Here is an 11,986-nt window from a genome sequence, read left to right as displayed (position 1 = left end):
ATTAGAACCATTTAACTTATGGTTTGAGAACTTTAATGGTAATGGTTATGGTAGTCAGTAAGGTCCACGAATGGTTTTGTAACATCGATCAACTTTATGTGGAATATATCACGAATTGGTTGCCTGTAATTTACTGATTACCAATTCACGATATATTCCACGTAAAGTTGAGCGATAATACAAAACCATTAATGGACCTTACTGACTACCATAACCATTACCATTAATGTTCTCAAATCATAAGTAAAAACGTTCTTATATAGTTCTCTTTCTGAAAATGTATGGAGAAAACAAGTATTTGGAATGGTAATGGTTCTTAACAACCCATTATTTGTAAGGTCCAGTTCCAAAAAACCATAATACATAAGGTTGAAACTTTATCATTAAACGTTCATGTAAAGTTCCATAACCATTTCAGTTAAAGTTTAGCAGGGATTATAAACAATTTTTAACCATTTTAGGTAAGGTCAATTTATGGTTCGCGTTTATGCGGGAGACTATGGCTTATATCATGTAATATAGGCTGGCTTGCAATGAGCACTCATATATAGGATTTCCAGTGAAAACTAGATGTATGAGTGCTCATTGCAAGCTAGCCTATATTACATAATATAAGCCATAGTCTGTCCGGGGTATTACGCTAAATCTAAGAGCGCTAAATCGCAACTCTCCGTACCGACGCAAAGGTCGGTATAAATGGAGAGAATCTAGGAGAGAATGCAAACTTAGTATAAAAATGGTTTATGCGTGCCATAGTATAAAATCGAAATATACTTACAATGTATAGATACGGTTTAATCGAGAGAATGTTTTTTTCGCTTCTTTATTTTATTTATGGTAAATATTATTGTTTTCAAATAGAAATAAAAAATTTCTCAGGAAGGTTTTTTAATTATTTTATTTTTTATGAATATTATTTAAAAAATACTTACCATTTCGATGTTTATTAAGATGAACTCGTGCTCACGAGCTCACGCAGTCTAGCTGCCCAGCAGATCACAGGCGCAGTTGAAATCCGCTGGAACAAAGCTCTTCACAAGCACGAAGCTGCGAAGAGAATCCAAATGTTATTTTTCCTGTCAATTTAGTAAACACTGATCGAATTCCACTCCGTTATTGTGTATTTACTCGAAAGCTGGATTTTATCGGTTACTCCTGTAGGGCTGCCAAATAATCGTTTAATTACGAGGGATATGTGAACGATAAACAGAGTTTTCAAATTTATGGATTATTTCTTCTTTTCAGCTCCTTCAAATAAATAGAATTTTCAATATATTTTTACACTACGTAAACTATGGTTGAAAATATTTTAAATATAATATTCACATTATTTACAAAAAAATAAAACTTGTTTTCATCATCCTTCTTCTGCTTGCGCATATGGCTACCCCCCGCGTGCTAAAAGTAAATAAAAAACAATAATAAACTTCAACACTGTGTGTACTGCTTGGCGGAACCAAACGAAAATAAATAAACATTGAACAGCAACTTCGACCGGATTTAGAAGGTAAATACTCTTTTTAGTAAGTCTCAGTTTATACTAATCTGATTGCATGAATTTTTTAATGTTTAGAATTGATAAATCTGACAGCCCAAACTCTGGAGACGAGCAGGAAGAGGAGAACTACTGCAACGTGGAATTTTTACATCTAGATAGTGCATCGGATCTTCTGTCGGAACGTCATCCCCGTTTCGAAGAACCTTCGGTTTAAAACCCCGAAGCAACACTGCAAGATGGTGCTGGATCCAGTTTTTCCGAGCAGTCGTTGTCCCTGAAAAGCACAGCTATGGAATTCAATGTAGCAGTGAATCTTTCAGCGAAGGAATTCAAGAAGTACGCTTTTCATTTTGTTGGTGTGTTTTACGTGAGATGTTTCAAAACACAACGATTGGTCGATCCAGTATACTCGAAGAACGTTGTTGGAAACACCATTGAGGAACTGTTCCAATGCTTATGGCAGGAAAGCTGCTCTCATGTTTCTCGTGAAGTGGTGGTAGATCATACACAGAAAGAAAAATCTGTGTATTGGTCCACAAATGAGAAGCCGAATTTTATCGATATCAACAAATTTGTTGTACTCCGTCATCAAAAAACCAAGAAGCTGTATTCGATAGATGATTTGCGTGAAGGCTCGAAGATTTTGACCAGCTGGCGAGGAAAACGCATTCAAATTCATATCTACAAGTATTCGACGTCAGTTACATCGAACACCATTTGGGGATTGGTGGACAAAAACTTACTACGACCGGGTAAAAAAGATCGTGCTGGTGCCCCCACAACGGAAGAGCTGTTTGCTTGCATCAGCAACCTGAAAGAGGTACAATGCCATTACACAGCATTGTATTCGTCCTGGGAAAAGTGAGCGAATTTCATCCTTTCACAACCAGGAGATCAACATTCGAAACTAGTCAATGAAGCTCCACCAGATGAATATCTACATCTGTTCCGGGCACCACCCATTTCAGAAGGAAGCCAACTGCAAGTCACTCGTCGAGGAAATCAAATTGCATTCAGCGTATGCGACAGTATGTCATCAGATGTTAACCGGCTGTGTGATGTTGTCGATGTGCTCGCAAAAGAGGTGAATAATGTTCAAATGCTAGCCCATCAGTTGAAGGCTAAAGTTGACACTTCTCTCTCACTTCTCAATGCAATGCAAAGTTCAATGCCACCAGAGGAATCGGAATTCAGTAAGAAATTAGCTTCTTCAGTCGGTGATATGGTTGACGTTGACCATCAATAATAAGACTTTTTGGCTTACGTAATATGTATGCAGTGTTCAATGAATAAAAAACCAATAATATCAGTATCAACAATATATTTCATTCAAATTATTTCATTTTGATCTGAACTTTGGCCATTATGTACTCCTCATGATCTGCTTACAGAAGGGTTGAATGGAAGAAAACCGCACTTTCTAAACAGATTCGTACAATCATAGTTGGTGAATTTTGTGAGAGCAGCCCCGATAACTAAAGACAATTGAATGTTTTTGTTTTCCCTGTAGTGACGCCTTACATATCGCTTAATTAATCCAAACACTATTTCAATGGGGTTGCAGCATGGACAATAAGGGGGAAGAAAAATTGGAATAATTCCCAGGGAACGTAAATATTGTATGATATGCTTATCGCAATGTATGCTTGCACCGTCCATAATCCAGACAGAGTACTGACCAGGGTATGATCTAACGTTCCCGTTCATCAGAGCCATCTTTCTGCACGCATCGAAAAACTTTTGTCTTGTAAATGTGCCATCGGTTTCATATTACTCAAGTATTCTACGATATCCCAAAAAACACAATCCCCAAGACAATCCCCCTTATTCTGCGAGTCACGTGACTCTCTCTCACCGGTGAGGTGACAATTGTCACCTCGTGTGAGGTGACTCTCCATGCAAATCAAATGGAGAGTCACGTCACACGAGGTGACTATTGTTACCTCACCGGTGAGAGAGAGTCACGTGACTCGCAGAATAGGGGGGAATGTAGAAACTCCCTTTTTTATGGCACAGACCTGTTGGTCCATATTAATTGTAGAAACTCTTGGTCGGCGCCGAAATTCTCCTTTATAAACAACCTTCTGACCAACCATTCCATACCCTCTAGTTCGCCACAAATCGCGATTGTCAAACGATACTTCATCCAAGAAAACGAGTTGTGGATAAAACCATTGAACACAAGACAGTTCTCTGCTAAACTTAATGATTTCAGTTTCACGGATTTGAATAGCTCTGCGCTCCAGCACCTTCCAGGACATTCCATGTGCGTGCAGGATCTTACATATCGAGGAATCGACACTAATCGACACGCCGAAATGAGAGGTGAACATTTGTTGTGCTTCGTCTAGGTGCAATATGGGACATCGTTCATACAGATTCAATATCCATTTTCGCTTTGCATGGTTAAATATCGGGAAAGTTACGTGTCGAGGTCTCTTTCCAAAGTTTCCGTTGCGCTCGTATTCCGATATCCAGGAACTGATGGTCGTTTTGGATTTACCATAGATTACGGCGAGATGTAACCGTTTTATTCCAAGCACGTAGTAATCGTTAAGGCAATGATATTTAGTGTTGCTACTGGCTCTTTTATGCCGAACATTTTCCAAAATCGAAATGTTCATGACTGATTGATTGGACGCAAATTTTGAACATTTGAAATCACCGTATATTTTGCAACATAAACTTGTTTTTAATCGAAAGCTGAATGATTTTGTTTTTTGATGTTTAGGTTTTTGACAATTCGGTTGACAGCGACTACTCTAGTGACTACTTGAATAACGAATACTTTAACCGACCGTATCCAGAAAGAGAGTAAATGCACAATATTCGGACTTAGTATAATTTTGACGAAAATTTTTTATCGAACCAATGTATAAATTTTGAAAAACCATAAAATGCATAAAATTTAATATATATTCGTTTTGTAATATTTTTGAGTGTAGGCTTCTTAGCCTAGAGGAGACAATGGACCGTTTGAATAAAAAGAGTTTACTTTACTTTCCCGTGCTTTTCTTACGGGAAAAGTAAAGTAAACGCTTTTATTCATATGACCTAATAGGGGGACTTTTTTTTAACCAACTTTCTGTCAAACGCGAATCAGCGTCTGATTGGTCAGTTGAACGTATAGAAACGCTAGAAGTTTTACAACAGGGAATCTAATCTCTTGTATTTTGACAGTCGACTGCGTCGCCCATAATGAAATAGAAGCCAGTTGTCTCCTCTTCCTGTTAGGTTCGAGGCGAGGTCCGTGGTTAGATCCTAAGTAACGTTGACAGATTCTCTCCGGCAACTTTCTCTATACATAGAAGTTGCTAAAGTGTGATTATGTCAGTGATTTGTTTTTATTTTGCGTATTCGTATACGTGAGTAGTGTGCGTACGATAAACGACAGAAATCTCTATACCCTAATAAATTTGTTATGGTTATTTTCCTTAACGACGTGTTTGGGGTATCATCCAAACCATTTGTGGAAAAGTTCGAATATTTAGGTTATTGTTTGGGTCCATTCTCGGGTCCATTCTGTGGGAATCCCAGCGCAAGCAGATGTACACAGGTTTATCCAAACCGAACTACCGGACAATAAACACCCGTCTCGGGAGTCGCGTGATACCAAAGAAAAATAACCGCGGACTACGTTCTACGTGCGTCTTTATTTACAAGTTACAATGGACTAGTCAACAAACATAAATTGTACACACATCAGCAATTTATGCTTCGTCAGTCTCTCACTCTCACGCACTCATACACACTCATACGGCAGCTGTCATTCTCGATCTTGGGAGCCACTATAGAGACTCACATGATAGATGCGCGTATCCAGGGGCTTTCACTACTTACTTCCAACACTCCTCCTTAGTGAAGCCCACTACTGCATCTACTTACAACACTCCTCCTGTTCCGTAGCACTCCTCCTGCTTTACGTCACTACCGGCTGCCTTAGGTAGTACAGCCCTCCGATCCGGTCACCTATAGCAACAACCTTTTTGCCTTTCTGGATTCTGCAATCCTTCACACCAAACAGCACATCATAGCCATTGCTTGTGATTTGGCTCACTGACAGCACACTTCCGGACAATCCAGGCACATACAGCAATCCCTTCAGTTGCATGTCAACGGACTCGCCTTCCAAGCCGACTCCAACGATCCTTCCATGTCCGGTTCCTCTGGAAGTTACATTTCTCCCGTCCGCCAACGACACCTTCTCTTCGCAAAACGTCATGCTGTCGAAGCTCGCCGTCGAACCAGCCATGTGCTTCGTACAGCCAGTGTCGATGATCCAACGACCGTCAATCGACACATCACTTGCAGTCGTCGTCGTGAAGCACACTCCTCGACTACTGCCAATGCTACCGGCATCCGATTGCTTAACCACCATCGACTTCGCTTGGTTCTGCTGCCTCTCCGCCATCAACACAGGACAATTTCGCCGCAAGTGCCCTTCTTGCTTGCAATGGTAACAAACCCGTACAAAACTTCTCCGTTCTTCCGATCGCATTGTGGTTTTCATCGCCATTTCACTGGCCTTTTCATGCACTTTGTTCTCGCATCTTCTCCGCCACTCATCTAGAAGCTTACCTTTCACGTACTCCAGCTTCAGGTCTTCTTCTGGACGGCCTTCAAGAGCAGTAACGAGCGGGTTGTACGTCTCCGGCAAACTTGACAACAAAATCGCCACAACAAGATGTTCCTTCAACGGCTCTCCCATGCTGGCTAGTCGGTGAACCAACTCTGACGCTTGGACTAGATGCTCCGACATACTGCCATCTTCTTTCAGCCGCATCGAGCACAATCTCCGCAGTACATGGATCTTGTTCGACAGAGACCCTCGCTCGTGGTAGCCTTTGAGCTTGTCCCACATCTCCTTTGCACTAGCAGCTCCCATAACATGGCACAGCTGACCATCTTCTAGCGCCAAACCGATCGTCGCTCGAGCCTTTTCGTTGTTCCTCGTCCAAGCTGCTGTAACCACCTCCGGCTTCGCGTCAATCACCGTTGTCCACAGATTTTCTTTGAGCAGCAACAACTCCATCCGGAACTTCCAAGTTGCCCAATTAAAATCGTTCAACCGGTCTAATGTTATCTTCGTCTCGGCCATTTTCCACGAAACAAAGAAAACAGCTTCACAATCGAGCGAACAATGTTCACAATTCGATACTTTCCACAAAGTGTTCTTTCTTATTCCACTATAAGCTTTTTCCGAACGAAGCGTACTTCTTCAGTTCAAACAATCGCACTTTTAGAGACCGGACCAGCAAACAATAAGTTTGCACTTCAGCCCGTACAGGAGAGAAAAACAAAATTTCTCCTCCTCGAACAAAACTTTTTCCGTTTCGTATTCCGTTCCGTGCTACACACTTGGCCGATACTCCACTGCCAACAGCACAATTTCACCCGACAAAAACGTTCAGCTGCGGACAACAGCACATACACCCGCCGGGGGAAATCTTCTCGTAAACAAAACACAAACGCAACGCAATCCACACAAAATGTCTCCTCCACCGGAGAACACTTTTCCACTATTACTTTCTTCACGGATCTGGGCCCATAACCTGTGGGAATCCCAGCGCAAGCAGATGTACACAGGTTTATCCAAACCGAACTACCGGACAATAAACACCCGTCTCGGGAGTCGCGTGATACCAAAGAAAAATAACCGCGGACTACGTTCTACGTGCGTCTTTATTTACAAGTTACAATGGACTAGTCAACAAACATAAATTGTACACACATCAGCAATTTATGCTTCGTCAGTCTCTCACTCTCACGCACTCATACACACTCATACGGCAGCTGTCATTCTCGATCTTGGGAGCCACTATAGAGACTCACATGATATATGCGCGTATCCAGGGGCTTTCACTACTTACTTCCAACACATTCTATGCGCACGAGTACTGATAGGCGAATCCAATAGAAACTAAGCGATTGTTTCACCCTCTGACGGTGAATAGGAGAACCCTCAAATGAGTGATGAGGGTTAACATTTTCACCGTGAAGCATAGGAAGAGGACAATATTTTCATTTTCCTGAATAATTTATCCACCACAGGGGCTTGGAATCATCATCCAGGTGAAATATTTTGGTTTCTGTATCGGGTTTGCAGTGATCTGGCTGGTGTTTCCATATATTTTTGATGAGAAAAATTCAAGCTGAACTATGCATGAGGTCCTAATTAACATTGACAGATTCTCTTCGTTGACTTTCTCTTTATATCCCCACGGCCATATTTGAGTATTTTCAGCACACATATCGATAAAAGAAGCTTTTATCTAGCATCTAATACGACAAACACAACAAGAAACGGTTATGTGCTCAAGTTATCAACAAAACATCAAATTTGACCGTTTACAGGTCAAACAACACAAGCCAAACTTCAAATCATATATTCCCTACCAGAAACTCAGCTAGATTGTGGCGGCCATCAGCACTCGTAAAATGGTAGATAGTGTAGTACTAGTATTTCGATGTTGGTTCATCGAAGTACTTGGGATCGACAGGCTAGTCCAGTGTGAGCCAATTTAAAATCGTTAGTTTACACCGGTGTCTGAACGTAATAAATACTAGAAATACTCAGAGCGAAAGATAGGCGGAGTTCTCTACTGTTTTGAGCAAAATGAATTGTCATAATCTTAGCCAATCGAACATTCCCATTAGATTTTAGGATTTATTATTCTTACTACATTAAATCGAACAAAAATTCAACCCCCTTTATGTTTCGTGTGCTTCTCAAATTGAACAAGTTTTTCTAATCAAAAACAATATCCTAACTCTGCTGATTAATTAATCTTAGTTGGTTAAATAATGGCACCTAGAAATCTGCAAAATATTGCTATGCACTCAATTATTATTGTGCACATAAATCAAAAGTAAAAGTCATGTAATGCTAGCTTCTAGCAAGGGTTGCAAGATAATTTATGTACAAACAACAATCAATATAGAGATGAACTAGCCTATGGCTAAAAATCTCTAAAGAATTAAAAAAAAACAACAATCAATATGAAACTATCGATTTGAAATTGGCTCACTACTTGACTAGCCTATTGGTCCCAAGCAAATCGATTAACGTACCCCAATCTAGTCAAAATTCTAGTACTACACTATGTTTGTTTTGATTCGCTATGAAAGTTTGACAGATAAAATGAGGAGTTAGTGGAATTTCCTTTCCATGAGTCAAATTTTAACCAAAAGTTAAAATAATCCACGAAATGGTTCAGAGCTTGGGGCAAGACAGCTTTTGATCATGAGTAAAACCTGAGTTAATTTTGAGTAACTCTGAGTAACTCGCGTTGCTCAACATAAAATACACATAGCAACCGATACTGTCAAGCAAAGCAAAGCAGCAACGGTGCGCTTGCACCGCATTTACTGGGAAGATCTTTCAGCAATGAAAGGGCAATTGCACGTGTATGAAAGGAACTACAAGCTGCCCCCTCAAAATCGATGGAAGATTTTTATGGTGACCTTACGGAACAGTCAGAGCTGTCTTGCTTTACTGCTGGATTTTGTTCAATCTTTAGGAGGGTTCGAGTCAATCGCAAAGGGGATTTATGGCAGTCTCAGGAAAAACAACGAACGCTTCTGGAGAGAGTTGACCCTAACTTTAACATTGCAACAAAATATGAAACCTCTTTGAACGGTTTTGTGACATTGAGTATTAATTTTCATGAGATAAATTCATCTTCTGAAAACATTTGGCCAAATTCTTACTTCCTTAGTTTTGAAATCACACCATCTAGTGTTTCCTGCCCGGGCAATTTACCAATTTACCAGAATTATCATTTGGGCTACAAAATGGTGAGTTGACAACCTGGAAGGAGCGGAATACCTAGCCCTGGTCCTCACAAGTTCCTACTTCACGCCTCCTCGAGTCATATGATAACAAAAGACTACCAGCTGAAACATGGACACAGCTGGTTGGCGTAGCCTGGGCAATGTTGCCAGTCCGGCAATAGCAAAGTGAAGAGGTGCGACGCGAACACTGGCGCGGTAACCATAGTACGGTGATAGAGGAAATGCTTCACCAAACCTGAGCGTCTGCTCACCATGGAGGTGCGGCTCAAAACGGCGTCTGTTCTCCATGTTAGGAGCGGCTGATCACCGTCCTAGTGCCAGCGTGGGACTCTAAACAGAGCTGTGCACGATGGTCCCCCGGCGAGACAGGGGATTGGGGCAGGCCCAACAAGCCGCCCTGGAAAAAACAAAGTTGCAAATACCGAAGAAAGAAATACGGATCGGAACAATCGGCACAGACCTACGCGACGAAATAAGGACTACGATTGGAAACTCGGAACATGGAACTGCAAATCGCTCGGCTTCCCGGGTTGCGATAGGTTAATCTATGACGAACTTCAACCACGCAACTTCGAAGTCGTAGCACTGCAGGAACTTTGCTGGACGGGACAAAAGGTATGGAAAAGCGGGCATCGAGCGGCTACTTTCTACCAGAGCTGTGGCACCACCAACGAGCTGGGAACCGGCTTTGTAGTGCTGGGTAAGATGCGCCAACGCGTGATTGGTTGGCAGCCGATCAACGCGAGGATGTGCAAGTTGAGGATTAAGGGCCGTTTCTTCAACTACAGCATCATCAACGTGCACTGCCCACACGAAGGGAGACCCGACGACGAGAAAGAAGCGTTCTATGCGCAGCTGGAGCAGGTGTACGACGGCTGTTCGCAACGGGACGTCAAAATCGTCATCGGCGACATGAACGCTCAGGTAGGACGGGAGGCAATGTATAGACCGGCAATCGGGCCAAACAGCCTGCATGCCGTATCGAACGACAACGGCCAACGATGCGTGAACTTTGCAGCCTCCCGGGGTATGGTAGTTCGAAGTACCTTTTTCCCCCGCAAGGATATCTACAAAGCCACCTGGAGATCACCTGACCAACACACAGAAAACCAAATCGATCACGTTCTAATCGACGGGAAATTCTTCTCCGACATTATCAACGTCCGCACGTACCGCAGTGCGAACATAGATTCGGACCACTACCTAGTTGCAGTATGCATGCGCTCAAAACTCTCGACGGTGCATAACACACGTCGAAGTCGAACGCCACGACCCAACATTGAGCAACTACGGGACACCGGAGTTGCCCAGGACTACGCGCAGCAGCTGGAAGTTGCACTACCCACGGAAGAGCAGCTTGGCGCAGCTTCTCTTGAAGATGGCTGGAGGGACATCCGTTCAGCCATAGGTAGTACTGCTGTAGCGGCACTAGGTACTGCAATCCCGGACCGAAGAAATGACTGGTTTGACGGCGAATGCAAACTGTTAGTAGAGGAGAAGAATGCAGCACGGGCGAGAATGCTGCAACACCGCACGAGATTGAATGTGGAGCGATACAGACAAGCGCGGAACAGACAAAACTCGGTTTTCCGAAGGAAGAAGCGTCAGCAGGAAGATCGAGATCGCGAGGCGATGGAAAATCTGTACCGCGTAAACGACACACGGAAGTTCTACGAGAAGCTAAATAGTTCGCGCAAAGGCTACGTGCCGCAAGCCGATATGTGCAAGGACTTGGACGGTAACCTTCTCACGAACGAGTGTGAGGTGATTGAGAGGTGGAAGCAGTACTATGACGAGCACCTCAACGGTGAAGCAGCAGAAAACGAAGGTGGTACGGCAACAGACCTTGGAGCACGCGCAGAAGACGACAGGCTACCGGCCCCTGATCTTCAAGAAGTTGAGGAGGAGATCGGTCGGCTGAAGAACAACAAAGCAACTGGTGTAGATCAACTACCAAGTGAGCTATTGAAATACGGTGGTGAAGCACTGGCTAGAGCGCTGCACTGGGTAATTGCCAAGATTTGGGAGGAGGAGATATTACCGGAGGAGTGGATGGAAGGTGTCGTATGCCCAATCTACAAAAAGGGCGACAAGTTGGATTGCTGCAACTACCGCGCGATCACACTGCTGAGCGCCGCCTACAAGGTACTCTCCCAAATTCTATGCCGCCGTCTGTCACCATATGCAAGAGAGTTCGTGGGGCAATACCAGGCGGGATTCATGGGTGCCCGCGCTACCACGGACCAAATTTTCGCGATTCGGCAGGTTCTGCAGAAATGCCGCGAATACAACGTGCCCACACATCATTTGTTCATCGATTTCAAATCCGCATACGACACAATCGATCGAGATCAGCTATGGCAGATTATGCACGAGTACGGATTTCCGGATAAACTGACGCGATTGGTCAAGGCGACGATGGATCGAGTGACGTGCGTTGTTCGAGTATCGGGGACACTCTCGAGTCCCTTTGAATCTCGAAGGGGGTTACGGCAGGGTGATGGACTTTCGTGTCTGCTGTTCAACATCGCGTTAGAAGGTGTGATCAGAAGAGCTGGGATAGACACGAGTGGCACGATATTCAGGAAGTCCATCCAGCTCCTTGGTTTCGCCGATGACATTGACATTATGGCACGGAACTTTGAGATGATGGCGGAAACGTACATCAGACTGAAGGCTGAAGCTAGACGGATT

The sequence above is a fragment of the Ochlerotatus camptorhynchus genome, unplaced genomic scaffold (genome assembly GCF_037179485.1).
Source record: "Ochlerotatus camptorhynchus isolate MF236.1 unplaced genomic scaffold, CSIRO-AGI_Acam_v1.1 ptg000330l, whole genome shotgun sequence".
NCBI lineage: Eukaryota > Metazoa > Arthropoda > Insecta > Diptera > Culicidae > Ochlerotatus > Ochlerotatus camptorhynchus.
The sequence above is the reverse complement of the archived record's forward strand: the minus strand, read 5'-3'. Positions refer to the sequence as shown.